Below are 14,754 nucleotides of genomic sequence, written 5' to 3' on the forward strand. Positions count from 1 at the left end.
AAACGTCCTGCAGCCTGGATCCTTATCCTGGGCTTAGGAGGGGTGTTGGTTATTCCAGCCAACCTCTAAGTTGGTTATTCCTACCAACCTAGAGTAAAGTGTTTAGTTTTTCCTGCCAAACATCCTGCAGCTTGGATCCTTATCCTGGGCTTAGGAGGGGTGTTAGTTATTCCAGCCAACCTCTAAGTTGGTTATTCATGCCAACCTAAAGTAAATGTTTGGTTTTTCCTGCCAAACGTCCTGCAACCTGGATCCTTATCCTGGGCTTAGGAGAGATCAAAGTTGGTTTATTCCGACTAACTATGCTTTCAATGCCCCTAGCTCACTAAAACAATCTTTTACAGAAGGAAATAACTATGCTGAAAAGAAACTACTTGTTTTATTGAGAAAGGAAAACTACAACTGAGTTTAAGGAAAAGCTACAAATAAAATAGTTTGAGATTGGCGGTGTTTCATGGCCTGGGAATGGCTTTGCTGTCCCCATCTTCTAAGTGGTATGCCCCTTTGCCTGCCAATCCAACCACTTTGTAAGGTCCTTCCCAATTGGGCCCTAACTTGCCATCTTCGGGTACCAGGGTGTTTCCCATTACTTTGTGCAGCACCCATCTCCAATCTTGAATTGTCTTGGATGTACTGTCTTGTTATACTTTCTAGATAACTCTTGCTGGTACGAGGCAATACGAACCAGTGCTCTTTCTCTTCTTTCTTCTGCAAGGTTGAGCTCCAAGGTAATGGCTTCTCCATTTAAGTCTGGATCAAAATTTTCACTTCTAATTGTAGGGAGGCCAACTTCCAGTGGGATTATTGCTTCCATGCCGTAGGCTAAGGAGAATGGTGTTTCTCTTGTTGACCGCCGAGGTGTGGTACGGTAAGCCTATAAAACATGAGAGAGCTCCTCTGCCCACTTGCTTTTTGCTTTCTCTAACCTTTTCTTTAATCCATCCAAGATGACTTTGTTTGATGCTTCCGCTTGACCATTTGCTTGGGGGTATGCTGGTGTAGAATTATAGAACTCTATCTTGTACTCTTCACAAAAGCCTCTAAAAATTTTGTCATCGAACTAAGTGCCGTTGTCAGATATTAGAGCTTTCGGTATGCCGAACCGAGTGATGATATTCTGCCAGACGAACTTCTTCACATCCGTCTCCTTTATTGATGCTAGTGCTTCTGCCTCCACCCACTTTGTGAAATAGTCCGTTGCTGCAAGAAAGAACTTCCTGTTGCCGGGTGCCGTTGGAAGTGGTCCTACTATGTCCAAGCCCCACATTACGAAGAGCCATGGGCTACTTAAAGGTAGAAGCTCTCTGGCAGGTTGATGTATTTGGTGTGCGAACTTCTGATATTTCTCGCACTTCTTCACATACTTCTCTGAATCTGCTTGCATGTATGGCCACCAATATCCTTGCGAGATTGCCCTGTAGGCCAATGATCTTCCTCCTTGATGGCTTCCGCATACGCCTTCGTGTATCTCTAACAAAAATGCTTCAACTTTGCTGGGATGAACACACTTTAGGTATGGTCCTGTGAAGGATTTCTTGTAGAAGGCCATTGATGGAGAGAGCCAAAATCGCTGCGACTTTGCGCTTATTTTGTTGGCCTCTTTCTTTTCTTCCAGTAAGACGCCGTCTTTTAAGAACATTATAATGGATCCATCCATGAAGGGCCTAGTTTGGCGCAACATACATCCTCTACTTCGGGGTCTTCAATGCTTGGTCTTGGTAGGTAGTCAATCAGTAACGGATGTGGGATGGATGTATCTGCCATCGAAGCAAAGCCTGCTAGTTCGTCCGCTCTGCTGTTTTCTTCCCTGCCGATCTGTTCTATCCGTACTACTTCAAATTTCTTGATCTCTTTTCTGACTAACTCTTGGTACTTAGCCATCCTGTCGTCCTTTGCCTCGTAGTTGCTTGAAATTTGGTTTACCACCAATTGTGAGTCACTGTAAACCATTAGTTCGGTGGCCTTTATGTAGAGTGCTAATTTTAGGCTTGCCAAAAGCGCTTCATACTCCGCTTCGTTGTTCGACGCTGGGAAGCCAAGGTTGACTGCTTGCGTGAGATGAGGACTATGCCAAGTCCTGCACCGTACCTGTTGGATGCTCCATCCACGAAGAGCTTCCACATCTCTCCAATGAACAGCTTCCAGCAAGTGGAGGGATTAGATGATGCCTTGGGGTAATCAGTGTTGCTGATGTTTTCTTCAGGGTCCATGCTTGCTGTTTGCCCCCCACTATCTGATTGTACCAAGTCTTTATTTGTTGATGAGTCTTGGATTGGTGTAGCATGGTTTGCTTCTTTCTCCCCTTCTTCACTCCGGTCTGCCTTGGGATTTGATTGGGTATCTTGTACCAGGGGTTGCACTATTCTGGCGGCAATTTCCATTCCTATTTCGGTTGTACCAGTTAAGTCAATTGGGCAGATGTGATGACTTCCTGGTGTGAATTCTGCAACAAATTTTGCCAAAGCTTGGGCTTTTATTGCGGTTCTGGGTTAAAACTTGATGTCAAACTATCCCAACTCTACTGCCCACTTCAAAATTCGCCCGGAAAAAGTTCGCCCTCTCAAACAAAACTTTTAATGGAAAAGCTGTGAGGACTGTTATGGTGTGGGCGCAGAAGTAATGCGACAACTTTCTTGATGCCATCATCAAGGCTAAGGCCAGTTTTTCCAATGGCAAGTATCTAGTTTCTGCACCCAGCAATGTCTTGCTGACATAAAAGATGGGCAGATGTTAGATTCCTTCCGCTCGGACCAACACTGCGCTGATTGCGTGCTGTGAGACTGCCAGATATAAGAAGAGCTCTTCACCTGGTATTAGGGTCACTAGCAACGGTGGAGAAGACATATATTCTTTCAAACTTTCTAGGACGCGGTCGCATTCTTCGTCTTACTCAAACTTGGCTTTTAAAGCTTGAATAAATGGTCGACATCTGTCTGACGATCGACTTATGAACCGGTTGAGTGAAACTACCATGCCGATGAGATGCTGCACTTCTTTTACTAAGTTAGGCCTCTCTAGATCTTGGATTGCTTTGATCTGAGAGGGGTCTGCCTCTATACCTCAGTTGGTCACCAGGAAGCCTAGGAATTTGCCTGATCCTACGCCGAATGCACACTTAGACGCATTAAGGCGCAACTTGTGCTTCTTTAGGATCTAAAACATCTCACCTAGGTCCTTGAGATGGTCATTCTCATCCTTGCTTTTGACCACCATGTCGTCGATGTAAGCCTCCATTGTTCTGCCTAACAATGGTTCAAACATCTTGGTGACCATCTGCTGGAATGTTGCCCCTGCGTTCTTTAGGCCAAAGGGCATGACCTTGTAGCAATAAAGTCCTCTTGGCGTTGTAAAGGATGTGACCTCCTGGTTTGGTTCATACATAGCGATTTGATGGTAGCCTTTGTACGCATCAAGAGAGCTAAGTCGGTTGTGTCCTGCTGTTAGGTCTACCAGTTGATCTATTCGCGGTATGGGGAAGCTGTCCTTTGGGCATGCCTTGTTGACTGTTTTGTAGTCTACGCAGACACGCCATTTTTCATTCTTCTTTGGCACCACTACTGTATTGGAGATCTACCTGGGGTAGTGCACTTCTTTGATAGCTCCTGCCTCCAGCAGGTTTCCCACTTCTTCCGCCACTATCTCGGTGTGGTGGAGTGCCGATCTACGAGTGCGTTGTATAATTAGTCTGGCAGTTGGGTAGACGTTCAATTGGTGATAGATGAAGCTTGGGTCAATGCCAGGCATGTCATACGGCGTCCAGGCAAACACTTCGATGTTAGAGGTCAAGAATTCCATGACCTCTGTTCTCTCAGTGCTGGACATAGATGAGCCAAGCAAAAAGAATTTTTCCAGGTTCTTTTCATCTATTCTTACCTGTACCAAGTCTTCCACTGCTTTCTGTTCAGCGGCTTTACCAACATCCGCGAACAATTCATTACTCTCAGGTTTTTTCACCATTTGTACAAACCCTTTGGCAGCTCGGCTGCCATTTACTGTGATGAAGCATTGCTTGGACATAATTTGGTCTCCAAAGACCTCTTCAATTACTCTTGCTTCGTTGGGGAATCGCAATACTTGATGGTAGGTTAATGCTACAGATCGCATGGCATGCAGCCATGTCCTTCCCAAGATGATGTTGTAAGTGGAAGGGACCTTCAATACCTAGAATTCCACTTGTTTCGTCATGCTTCCTGCTCTGACTGGAAGGATTATCTTGCCCACTGGCCACTCTAGCATTGAGTTGAATCCGATAGGGGAGATGTTGCAGGTGTCAAGTCTTTGTCCTCCAGTTTCAGTTGTTTGAAGGTTTCGTAATACATTATTTCACATGAGCTCCCTTGGTCAATCAAAATCCGTTTGATGTCATAATCCTTGACGCGGAGAGTGATAACCAGTGCATCATTGTGAGGGCAATATATCCTTGCCAAGTCTCTATCTGAAAAAGATATGACGTTCGTGGCCTCTGTTCTCCCCTTTTTGATGGTAGGTTGAGCACTTAGTACCTCCCTTAAGTGCTCAGCCTTCTTGATCGTTCCCCTAAGCTCACATACCCGCTCAGGTTCGAATACTCCATGTATTACGTTGATCACGCCTTGAGGTGGGGCGTCGATTGGCATTCCGTTTGGGTTGCTGTAGTCCTGGGGGGCTGGTTGCGTCCCTCCTTCTATGTACTGGTCCAGGTGACCAGCTGCCACTAACTCCTCTAGATGCTGTCTCAACGGCGTGCAATTTTTAGTGCGGTGCCCTTTTTCCTTATGGAAGGTGCACCGGGATCTTTCGTCGTAGTCCTTTTGCATTTCTCCTAGCTTAGCTGGCCATCTGACGAAAGGTTCATCACATATCACACTGAGAATTCCGTAGATTGGTTTCTTGAATACCGTGGTAATGGCAGTGCGGACTCTCAACCATCTTTTATCTTGGTCCTCACCGTTGTCTTACCTGCCTCGCCCGTTCCTGCTTGGACGTTCTACCGTGTTGACTTTTGCCGAAGTCTTTTTATCTGGTACTGTAATTGGACCAGATTTTGCTTTAGCACGGGCACTATCTTCCTCCACCCGAATGCTAGTGCACTCTTTCTATCAAGGCCTTCATGGTGAAGGGTGGTGTCATGGTAATTGAGTCCCTTAACCTGTTTCCGATTGGAAGTCCTCTTTTGTACTGTGTAATGGCGAGATTTGTAGGGCAATCTCCTATCTGGTTGAAGGTCTCCCAATAGCAACTGTTGTATGATCTCAACGTCTTCTTGTCGCCCAAGTCGATGGAGAGTAGCTGATCGATCTCCACCGGGGTTTTGGTGTTCGTTCTGAACCTTGTTACAAACGCCTCTGCCAATTGCGCCCAGGAGGCTATACTGCTTTCTGGTAGCCTTTCGAACCAGGTTGAACCTAGGTCGCCAAGGCTGGATGGGAATAGGAGGCACATCAAAGCCTCGTTTCACCGGTATACCGCCATAACCTGGCGGAAGTGGCTTAGGTGCATGTAGGGGTCTGTCTTCCCCTTATACGTAGTGAATTTGGGCTGAAGGAAGCCTGTAGGTAGGGGTGCGTTCTCAATCGCCGAATGAACGGCGAGGTCTGCAGCCTTGCTAATGCTTTGTCTGTCGGTTCGTAGGCAAGGCGCGGTATTGACATTCCTACCTCGACGCTTCCATGCGTCTAAGGAGCCAACCGCTGAAGGGCTGAGACTCTGCGAGGGTCGCGTGCCCTAGTATCTTCTTTCCATCGTGCTCTTTCTTCAAGCACAGTTCGTAAATCGGACGATCTAGGCAACTCCGTCTGCCTGGATGATGTCTGGTACGTGCGCGAGGGCCGATAGGTTGCTTCCCTCAGTGTATGACCTCTCAGTTCTCATTCTCTCAGAGCCGGAGTAACGAGTCTCTCTCGTTCTCTCAGACCCGGAGTAACGAGTCTTGGAAGTCTTGGATTGAGTATCGCCTGTTCTGAGGCTCCTACTCTCTGCTTGTGACGGTATGGTATGCCTACCACGATCCTCCGAGTGGTGCGGGGGCGTCTTGCTTTTGCGCCTCTCTCCCGTCGCCACCTTTTTTCCTTTGATCTGGCGCTTTATAGATTCCATGTCCGCCGCCATCCTTCGTATCAACTCGTCTTGCTCCTTTACGCGGTCCTCCAGAACTTGAGGGTCGATCCTCCGCCTTTGTCTCTCAGGACTTTGGAGCGAGAGTGACGGGGGCTGTTAGTCCGCCTCCCCCTTGCATCCTTCCGGGGGTTCTGTCGCTGGGGCTCTAAGTCCGCCATGGGAGGGATGGCGGGCAAACCTTCGCGCCTCCCACCCCCTTCTGGAGTCAGTCCGTCGATGCGCCATTACTTTTGATTAGCGAGGTTAACTTGATCAAGAGGTTTGTTCTTTCTGAAATTCTCACAGATGACGCCAATTGTACGAGCACGAAATATTGTTCTTGTATAATCCTGTTGATCAAGTCTGCGCTTCTCCGTACATCGTCGCTTCACTCCCTGAAAATACAAACGTGAGCTAGTCGGCGGGTGTGTGCCGGATACCTCTCCGATGCCTAAGTCAGCAAAATAGACAAATAGACAAAAAGCTCTGTGTATTCGGGAATCAAAGTTGTGTTACCTTTCCATAGGTGATGTTTATGAGCTTTTGTAGGTTCCGCGTGACACAATCCTAGTAGGACTCTTACTCCTCCATATAGAGTCCTCCTAGGAATCACATTCTTGAAAGATAATACTTATCCTTCAACATCCCCTTCACTGCTTAAATCAAGTGAGATGGTTTTACGTCGGTAGCATGACAAAACGACCGAGCTAACATAGCCATGCTAGACCAGTTGAAATGACCGAGCTCTAGCTAGCTCGGTTATCTCCTTTATTACTTGTACTTCGGTTTCACTTGTTGAGACCGTGCTATCCATAGCATGCTTGGACCGAGCTAACTAATAGCAGGGTCTTGAGGAAGGCTCAACATATCTCGGCTCCAAAGACATGACCGAGCTATCTGTCGCCGCACTGACCGTGGTGATCAAGCTAACTACCAAGCTCTTTTGGACCAGGCTAACTGTAAGGCCTTTTTACTCCACCCTTCTTACTGTGGTCCACAGAAACGGCCCATTATCCAGCTCAGCCCAATTTACATATAAATTACCCTCTCATGTATGATCTCACATCAACATAATTTCATCATGTATATATAAATTTATAAGAGATTTTTTTTTTATAAATTAATAATTAAGTGATTAGTAAAATTAAGTGTCAATAAAATGAATTACCATGAGCGTTGTGAGTTTTATAAATTTTATTTTATATAAAATAAATATATTTGATTTTAAAATTAAATTTCATTAAAAAAATTAAGAAGAGAAAAATGAGAAGTTTGCAATGTGATGAGAAATTAATGAAATGTCGTGTAGTGAAGAAGCAGAGGTGAGGCGATGGGCATCCATAGATGGAAACTTGCGGCGGCCGACGGAGTTGACCCAACTCGACGAAGTTGCCACGTTGTACACAAAGAGGCTGCAAAAGATTTAAAAAGTTGTTTCTCCCTACCTACGTGTCGATAAATTATTCAGTAAGTTCGGTGTATTACATTATGATCCTGTTTGTTTCGCTGTATATAAAATAAAGAATATAGTATGATTTAAGATTTAATCAAAATATATAATATATAGGATATAGATACTGGATAATATATCTCTAAAGTTATGTTTGTTGACTTGATATATAAAATTGAATATGTATTATTTATGTTTATTTTACAAAATATATTATGAGATATAAACAAGTAATTTCTAACATTGCCTTCCTAATATGATATTATATTATATTAAATTTAAAATTTATATTAAATTATATTATATTAAATAAAATTAAATAATATTATATTATATTAAATTCAAAATTTGTATTAAATTATATTATATTGAATTAAATTTAATAATATTATATTATATTAAATTAAATTCAATAATATTACATTATATTATATTAAATTCAAAATTTGTATTAAATTATATTATATTAAATAAAATAAAATAATATTATATTATATTATATTATATTAAATTCAATAATTATATTATATTATATTCAAAAAATATATTAAATTATATTATGTTAAAGGGCAAATTACATATACACCCCTCCAGGTTTGACAAAATTACAGATACCCCCCTGAGGTTTGAGAAATTACGAATTCCCCCCTGAATGCTATATTTGCATAAGAAATTAGGGGGTAATTTGTTATGAAATATAAACCTCAGGGGGTAAATTGTTATGAAAATACAAACCTCAGGGGGCGGGATGTAATTTCCGAAACCTCAGGGGGATATCTGTAATTTAACCAAACCTGGAGGGGTGTATATGTAATTTGCCCTATGTTTTTAAATAGATAAAAAGGTAAATTAGACTTTTTAACTCATAGCCAAACCAAGGGGATATCATATAATTGGGGGGTGTGATATTGTATATCCTCTATTTTTGGGGGATATACAATCCTATGGTATATTATATTCCCTTTAAAAAAAATTACAAACATGAGATTTATGGACCACACTGGATATAATATCCAATCCCAATCTTCATGTCTCGGAATCAAACATGGCTTATATGTTACAAACATGATTGAGATTTTTAATCTGTGAGTTCTAATTAATGACGGGTCTCATGTGATCTGATATTTTGATCTTGTAGTGTTTTGAAAAATTGGTAAAAAGTTAATTTTTTAGTTTTTTTAGTTTATTTTGTCTTTTTATGAGTAAAAAATGTGAAAAGTGATGTGATTCAAAATAAATAAAAAATTAAAAACTGACTTTTTATTTTCTTTCCAAAAGACCCCCTTATATTTTTGTGTTTTTTTTTTAATTTTTTACATCACTAAAGTTAGATTTAGAGCCACAACTATAGAGTTCTAAATCATCACTTATTATGTTACGTTGATACGTTAAGTTGATAGTTTTAATAAAATAAAAAAGAAGTAATTATTAGCAAAGTTTTTAAAATGGGTCTAGAGAAAGATTATGGTATAGATATGTATTGTGAGGGGTTTTGAGAAAATGGTTAAAAATTGATTTTTTGAATTTTTGATTTTTTTTTTTTTTGTGAGAGAGGAAGTAGGTTAAAAGCTGAAAAGTAATTTTTAACACACTTCCCAAAATAGGCCTGAATAACTAAAGAAGAAAACAAGATAATTATATATTTTTTGAGTTATAATTTTTTTTTAAAAAAGTAATAACTAAACATTAGATGCGGTATAACTAAACATCATTAAATAATATTATAATTTTAAAAAGAAAAAAATAATTATAACTAAAAATATATATATAATTAAAAATACATATAATAAAAAGTGTACATTATAAAATTCTCTGGCAATGTATTAGGACTCTTTTTCTCTATTGTATTATTGTTATTGATTGAGTACATTGGCCCCGTTTGGTAGAATTGTGAAAAAGTGATTATAGTTTATAGTTTAACAGTTTATAACTTATAACTGTAAACGTAAGCTGCTTTTTGACTTATAAATTAAGTTTCTTCTCCCTCACTCAAAGAATAAGTTGATTTTTGACTTATAAAAAGCTATAAGCTGTATTATTAAGCTGAACCAAACACATCAAAATAATTTAAATTAAACTAAAAACTAAAATAAATTAGAAATAAGCCTTCCCAAATAGGACTATTATTGATATGATATGCCAAACCTATAGAATAATTTTTGATAAAAATTTAAGGCTGTAGTCAACTTTTTGAAATGCTTAACATTATTCAGGGGTTGTTTGGGATGATCTAAATAAGTGCACTTTTTGTCTTTTTACGAAAAGATGTGCAGAAAAGTAGAGAGGTGATGTGATGGAAAAAAGATAAAAAGTATGTACTTATTTTGGGTAGCCAAACTTGGCCTCAGTTATTATTAGTCAAGCATAATTCATTTATTTATTGTTTTGCAAAAAGGCTTCGGACCTCTAGGACAGGAGCTCTAGAACGATACTAATGACGTGATTATGAGCTGACAGTTATGTTCGTTAACTCGCTTTTCTCTCTCAATTATATTAGAGACCACTAATTTGGTGGTTCTAAATTCATTATTAATAAAGTGAAAAAAAAACAGATACAACACATACTGTAACAGTGGATGAAACTCACTGCCACATCATTAGTCGCTGTAATTAGAGAGCCAACACATTTTCCTTTTCTCTCTCCCATTCTTGATTTCAAAATTTCAAACTTGAAACCAAATTTCTCTCTCTATATTTAAAACCTACTCTTATCTCTCTCTCTCTCCCTGTATTTGCGATCTTCCCCGACGAAGCACAGCTCTACTCCAACCCCCGCTGGACGATCGACTCTCTCCTTTGATCCCAAAGGCGACCGACTGCATCTCTATCTCCCTCGATTCTCTTGTTTCTCGCTGTCTTCGACTTCTCACTCCTCGACGGAGCGTAGCTCCACTCCAACCCCGCCAACGATTGACTTTCACAGCGAGGAGTTTCTGTCTTCTGTGGACTCTCTGTCAGTCAGTCTTCTCTCGACTCTCTGTCCGATCAGCGACTCCAATCTACAGGTATATAACTTACAAATTGATTTAGGGTTAGGGAAGGTATATATAACAATATAACTTAGAGGTCTGATTTAGGCATTGTAATATAGAAATTAATTAGGGTTTGTATATATAACAATATAACTTATATGTAATTTAGAAATTATTTACTGTGTTTGGTTAGAGGATTTGGGGAGGAATTTGGAAAGGGAAAGGGAAAGGGAAAGGGAAAGGTGTGAAACTAGGTGAAATATAGATATGTTTTATTCACATTTTACCTATTATTTTCATTTTTTTTTCAAATCTCTCCTCAAATCCCCTAACCAAACACATCATTAGGGTTTGTGTGTATCTATGACTTAGAGATTGATTTAGGGATTTTATTTAGTTTTCTTTTGAAGCAAAAAAATAAAAATAAAAAATAATAATATGTTGTTGTTGTTGATATATACTGAAAAGGGTATGAGCATTCTGAAAACCTTCTTCTTGTTGTTGAGGTTGAGGTTCAGTCTAAGCATTATTAATAGTACAAATGAAAATCAGTTTCGGATCAAACTGTTGTTAGGTTATATAAGCTACTTCATTAAAGATGGAAACAAAATGTTACTTTTTTGAACTCCTGAGCCCTGCCAGCAACAGACTAGGAGCATAGTGGACAGAAAAAAAAGGCAACCATTAAGAGCTCAATATGTAATATAAAAGTAATTTTCACTAATTCATAGGAAATAAGGTTGTGTTTGGATATTGAATTTGAAGAGGGATATGTGAAGGGAAAGGAAAAGGGGAAAAAATAAAAAATAAAGAGAGGAAAAACAAAACAAAACCCCCAAAAAAAAGAAAAAAAAAAAATTAGAAGTGCTGAAAAAGAAACTGTAATCCACCTGATCCATAACATATGCCATTGCAAGAGACCGAGAAATGTTTATAGCATTTAATCTCTGCTCAGCAGTGAACCTGTACATTTCCAATTGGTTATCCTTGAATGCTTGAACTTCCCATGATTTCATATCCATATATGGAGGCAAAGCATAAGATTCCTCAGGCAAAGGGCAGTGTTTTATATCATGCTCTTCCCTTTCAAATTCCATCTTAGGAAGTTCAGCAACCAAAAAACCACCACAAATGGATGTTTCACCATAGGAAAAACCACGGCTCTGCACTCGGGAATAAATTCTGCCTACAATTCAAATCAACATCGTCCCTAAATTTAAATTAATGAAGAGTGATAAGGAACAACAAAGAATGGAGGTTCAACTTATATAGGCACAGTCAGAAAAATATCATACTTGTTGATTTGAAATGGCAGCTTCTGCCACTCTTAACCCTGTTGGAACGCTAAAATTACTGATTAATATCACAATATCAGCTGCATTAACTCTTTCCATAGACAATCTTTGGCCTCCCATGAGAATTGAACTTTAGAGTCCATTTCATATATTTCCTTCTCTTAGTATTGTTCCAATTCCAAGCTGCTAGTTTTACTAATTTATTTATTAGAGTTCAGTAATTGCTTAGATATTTGTAAAATATTTGTAAACAAAAGTCTACGTGTCTGTATGCATATTAGATACAGAAAGAACTTCACCACGGTGAAACCTTAGACAATTGAGTGTCCCCATGCTTTAGGTGCCTTTTCCTGGACTAGAGTTATACACTTTATTTTTTTTTTTTGTTGATAGAATTATATGGCCCTGCTTTTCAGACTGGGTATGCTTGTTCTGAAGGAGATTAGGTTGTGTAAATTATTAAAATTTGGCTTTATATTTTCGCAGATGTCAATTTCAAGTGTTAACGGTAGTACCTCAGATGAAGAAATGAAGGGCAAATGCGAATGGACAATATACCAACTGTCACTGAACAACTTGGAAGTATGGGCGAACAACTTTGATTTCAAAGCGAACAACTTTAATTTCAGAGCGCGCAGATGCAAAAATTGCAAAGAGACATAAATCGAAATTGGTGTTGTATTAATGAGATCTTCATCTTGCTTGTAATTGGTGTTATAGTAATTATGAAGATGTAATAATTTTTATGCAAGTTAGAAGATGCAATTGGTGTTGTATTAATTATGAAGATGATATGTATGAAGATTTGTAACATATTACAGTTATGGATTGAGAAGTATGAATATGTAATTGTTTGTTTTATTTTTAGAGTTAATTGGCATGATTTACAAAGTTATCTGATTGGAACTTTGAAAGTTATCTGTTTGTCTGTTTGAATACAGATTATGAACACAATTTCTTCACATATTTGGACAGATTTTGAACACATATTCTGTTTATCTGTTTGAACACAGATTGTTGATAGATTTGGACAGATTTTGAACATAGATTCTTGACAGATTTTGAACACAATTTCTTCGCACATTCTTGACAAATTTGGATAGATTTTGAACACAGTTTTGAAGACAGATTTTTGAACACAGTTTTGAAGACAGATTTTTTCACAGGTTTTTGAAGACAGATTTGAAGATAGATTTTTTTAACACAGTTTTGAAAACAGATTTTTTGAAATAGATTTTTGAACACAGTTTTGAAGACATATTTTTTTACACAGGTTTTTGAAGACAGATTTTTTGGAACAGATTTTGGAACACAGTTTTGAAGACATATTTTCGCAGAGGTTTTTCAAGACAGATTTTTTGAACATAGTTTTGAAGACAGATAACACAGTTTTGAAGACAGATTTTTTGGAACATATTTTTGAACACAGTTTTGAAGACAGATTTTTTCACACAGGTTTGTAACAGATTTGGAACAAATTTTTGACACAGATTTTTTGGAACACAGATTTTGAAACACATTAAATCTGTAACAGATTTGTAATAGATAGAGCAAAAATATAACAACATTAATTTGGAACATTATATAACAACAAAGCGAGAAACAATATCAATTTGTTCTCAACCATGGTACCATGAATAAAGAAACTGAACAATGTAAGGAACAAAATTATTAAATAATGTGTTTTCATATCCTAGTAAACACCATTAAAAGAGATGGTACATTGAATTAAATAAACCAAATTATGAAAACAACCAAAAAGTAAATAATCCAAAAATACATTAAATAAATTATCCAAAACAAAATAAACTCCAAGTTGAGTCACATAAAAGGCATTACAATAATAAGTTTCTAACTAACGAAAACTACCACGGTCATTGCGGTCCATTTGCACATTCAAATCAACAAATGAAGACGGTACGGCTCCATAAATTTGATGCGTAGCAATCATGGATTGTTGAGTTCTCATAAATCCCGGTGTGCCTCCAATACAGTCCGACGAGGTAAGAGATGTGCCGACTCCATAAATGTGTACACTTCTTGCTTTGAGCTAAAATACATATCTCTATTAGGTTCCTCAATTTCTTCACTATCATTTAATAAAGGATTCTCACTACTATTTGATTCGATCTCCATTTCTGCTCATTCAAATTTTAAACTGAAATCAAAAGACTTAAATTCAATTATAGTCAAACATATCAAAATATTCATCAATATGATTAACTATAAATTTATCAATTGATCAAAATCAATTCATCATTTATAAATTTATAAATTCATCATTCATCATTCCATATTCTATTTACAGAGTTACGATTTGCTATTCTTTCCATGCTGGAGCTCTTTCGTTAATCTCATGTTATTGAATAAAAAATTAAAAAACTAGTGCAGGGTCAAGTATAATGGATTCAGCACTCACTGATTTGAAGCTGCAAATGGTAGTTTATGCTTTGTAGCAGCTTTTCTGATAGTTCTAGTATATGAATGAAATATAATTGGTTGTAGTGGAGACTTTTCATTGAACTTAATGTATATATAAATTTATCACTTCTACATTTATAAATTTATCAATTCATCATTCCATTTTATGTATATATATTTTGAGAGCCAAATTTCAATTTATGCGCGAATGTTTATCTCAAATGTTTATACAAAGTATGCTCCAATTCCAGTTTATGTATATATATATATATATATATATATATATATATATTTTGAGAGCCAAACCTGAGCTAAAATTTCAGCTTATGCTCAAATCAAATCAGAGCCAAATATATATATATATATATATTGTTGGACCATTTTAATATCTTATATTTATTTATTGGTTTATCTTTTTCATAAATGGGGTTTTATTACTTTGGTAACCTCTTGGTCATAAATGGAGGTTAAATAGAATTCGTGAACTTGGTTAATGGTCATTATTTTGGTGTAACCATTTTCTTGTTTAATGGTCATTATT

This window comes from Camellia sinensis, chromosome 2 (genome assembly GCF_055761805.1).
Source record: "Camellia sinensis isolate YWXY chromosome 2, ASM5576180v1, whole genome shotgun sequence".
Lineage (NCBI taxonomy): Eukaryota > Viridiplantae > Streptophyta > Magnoliopsida > Ericales > Theaceae > Camellia > Camellia sinensis.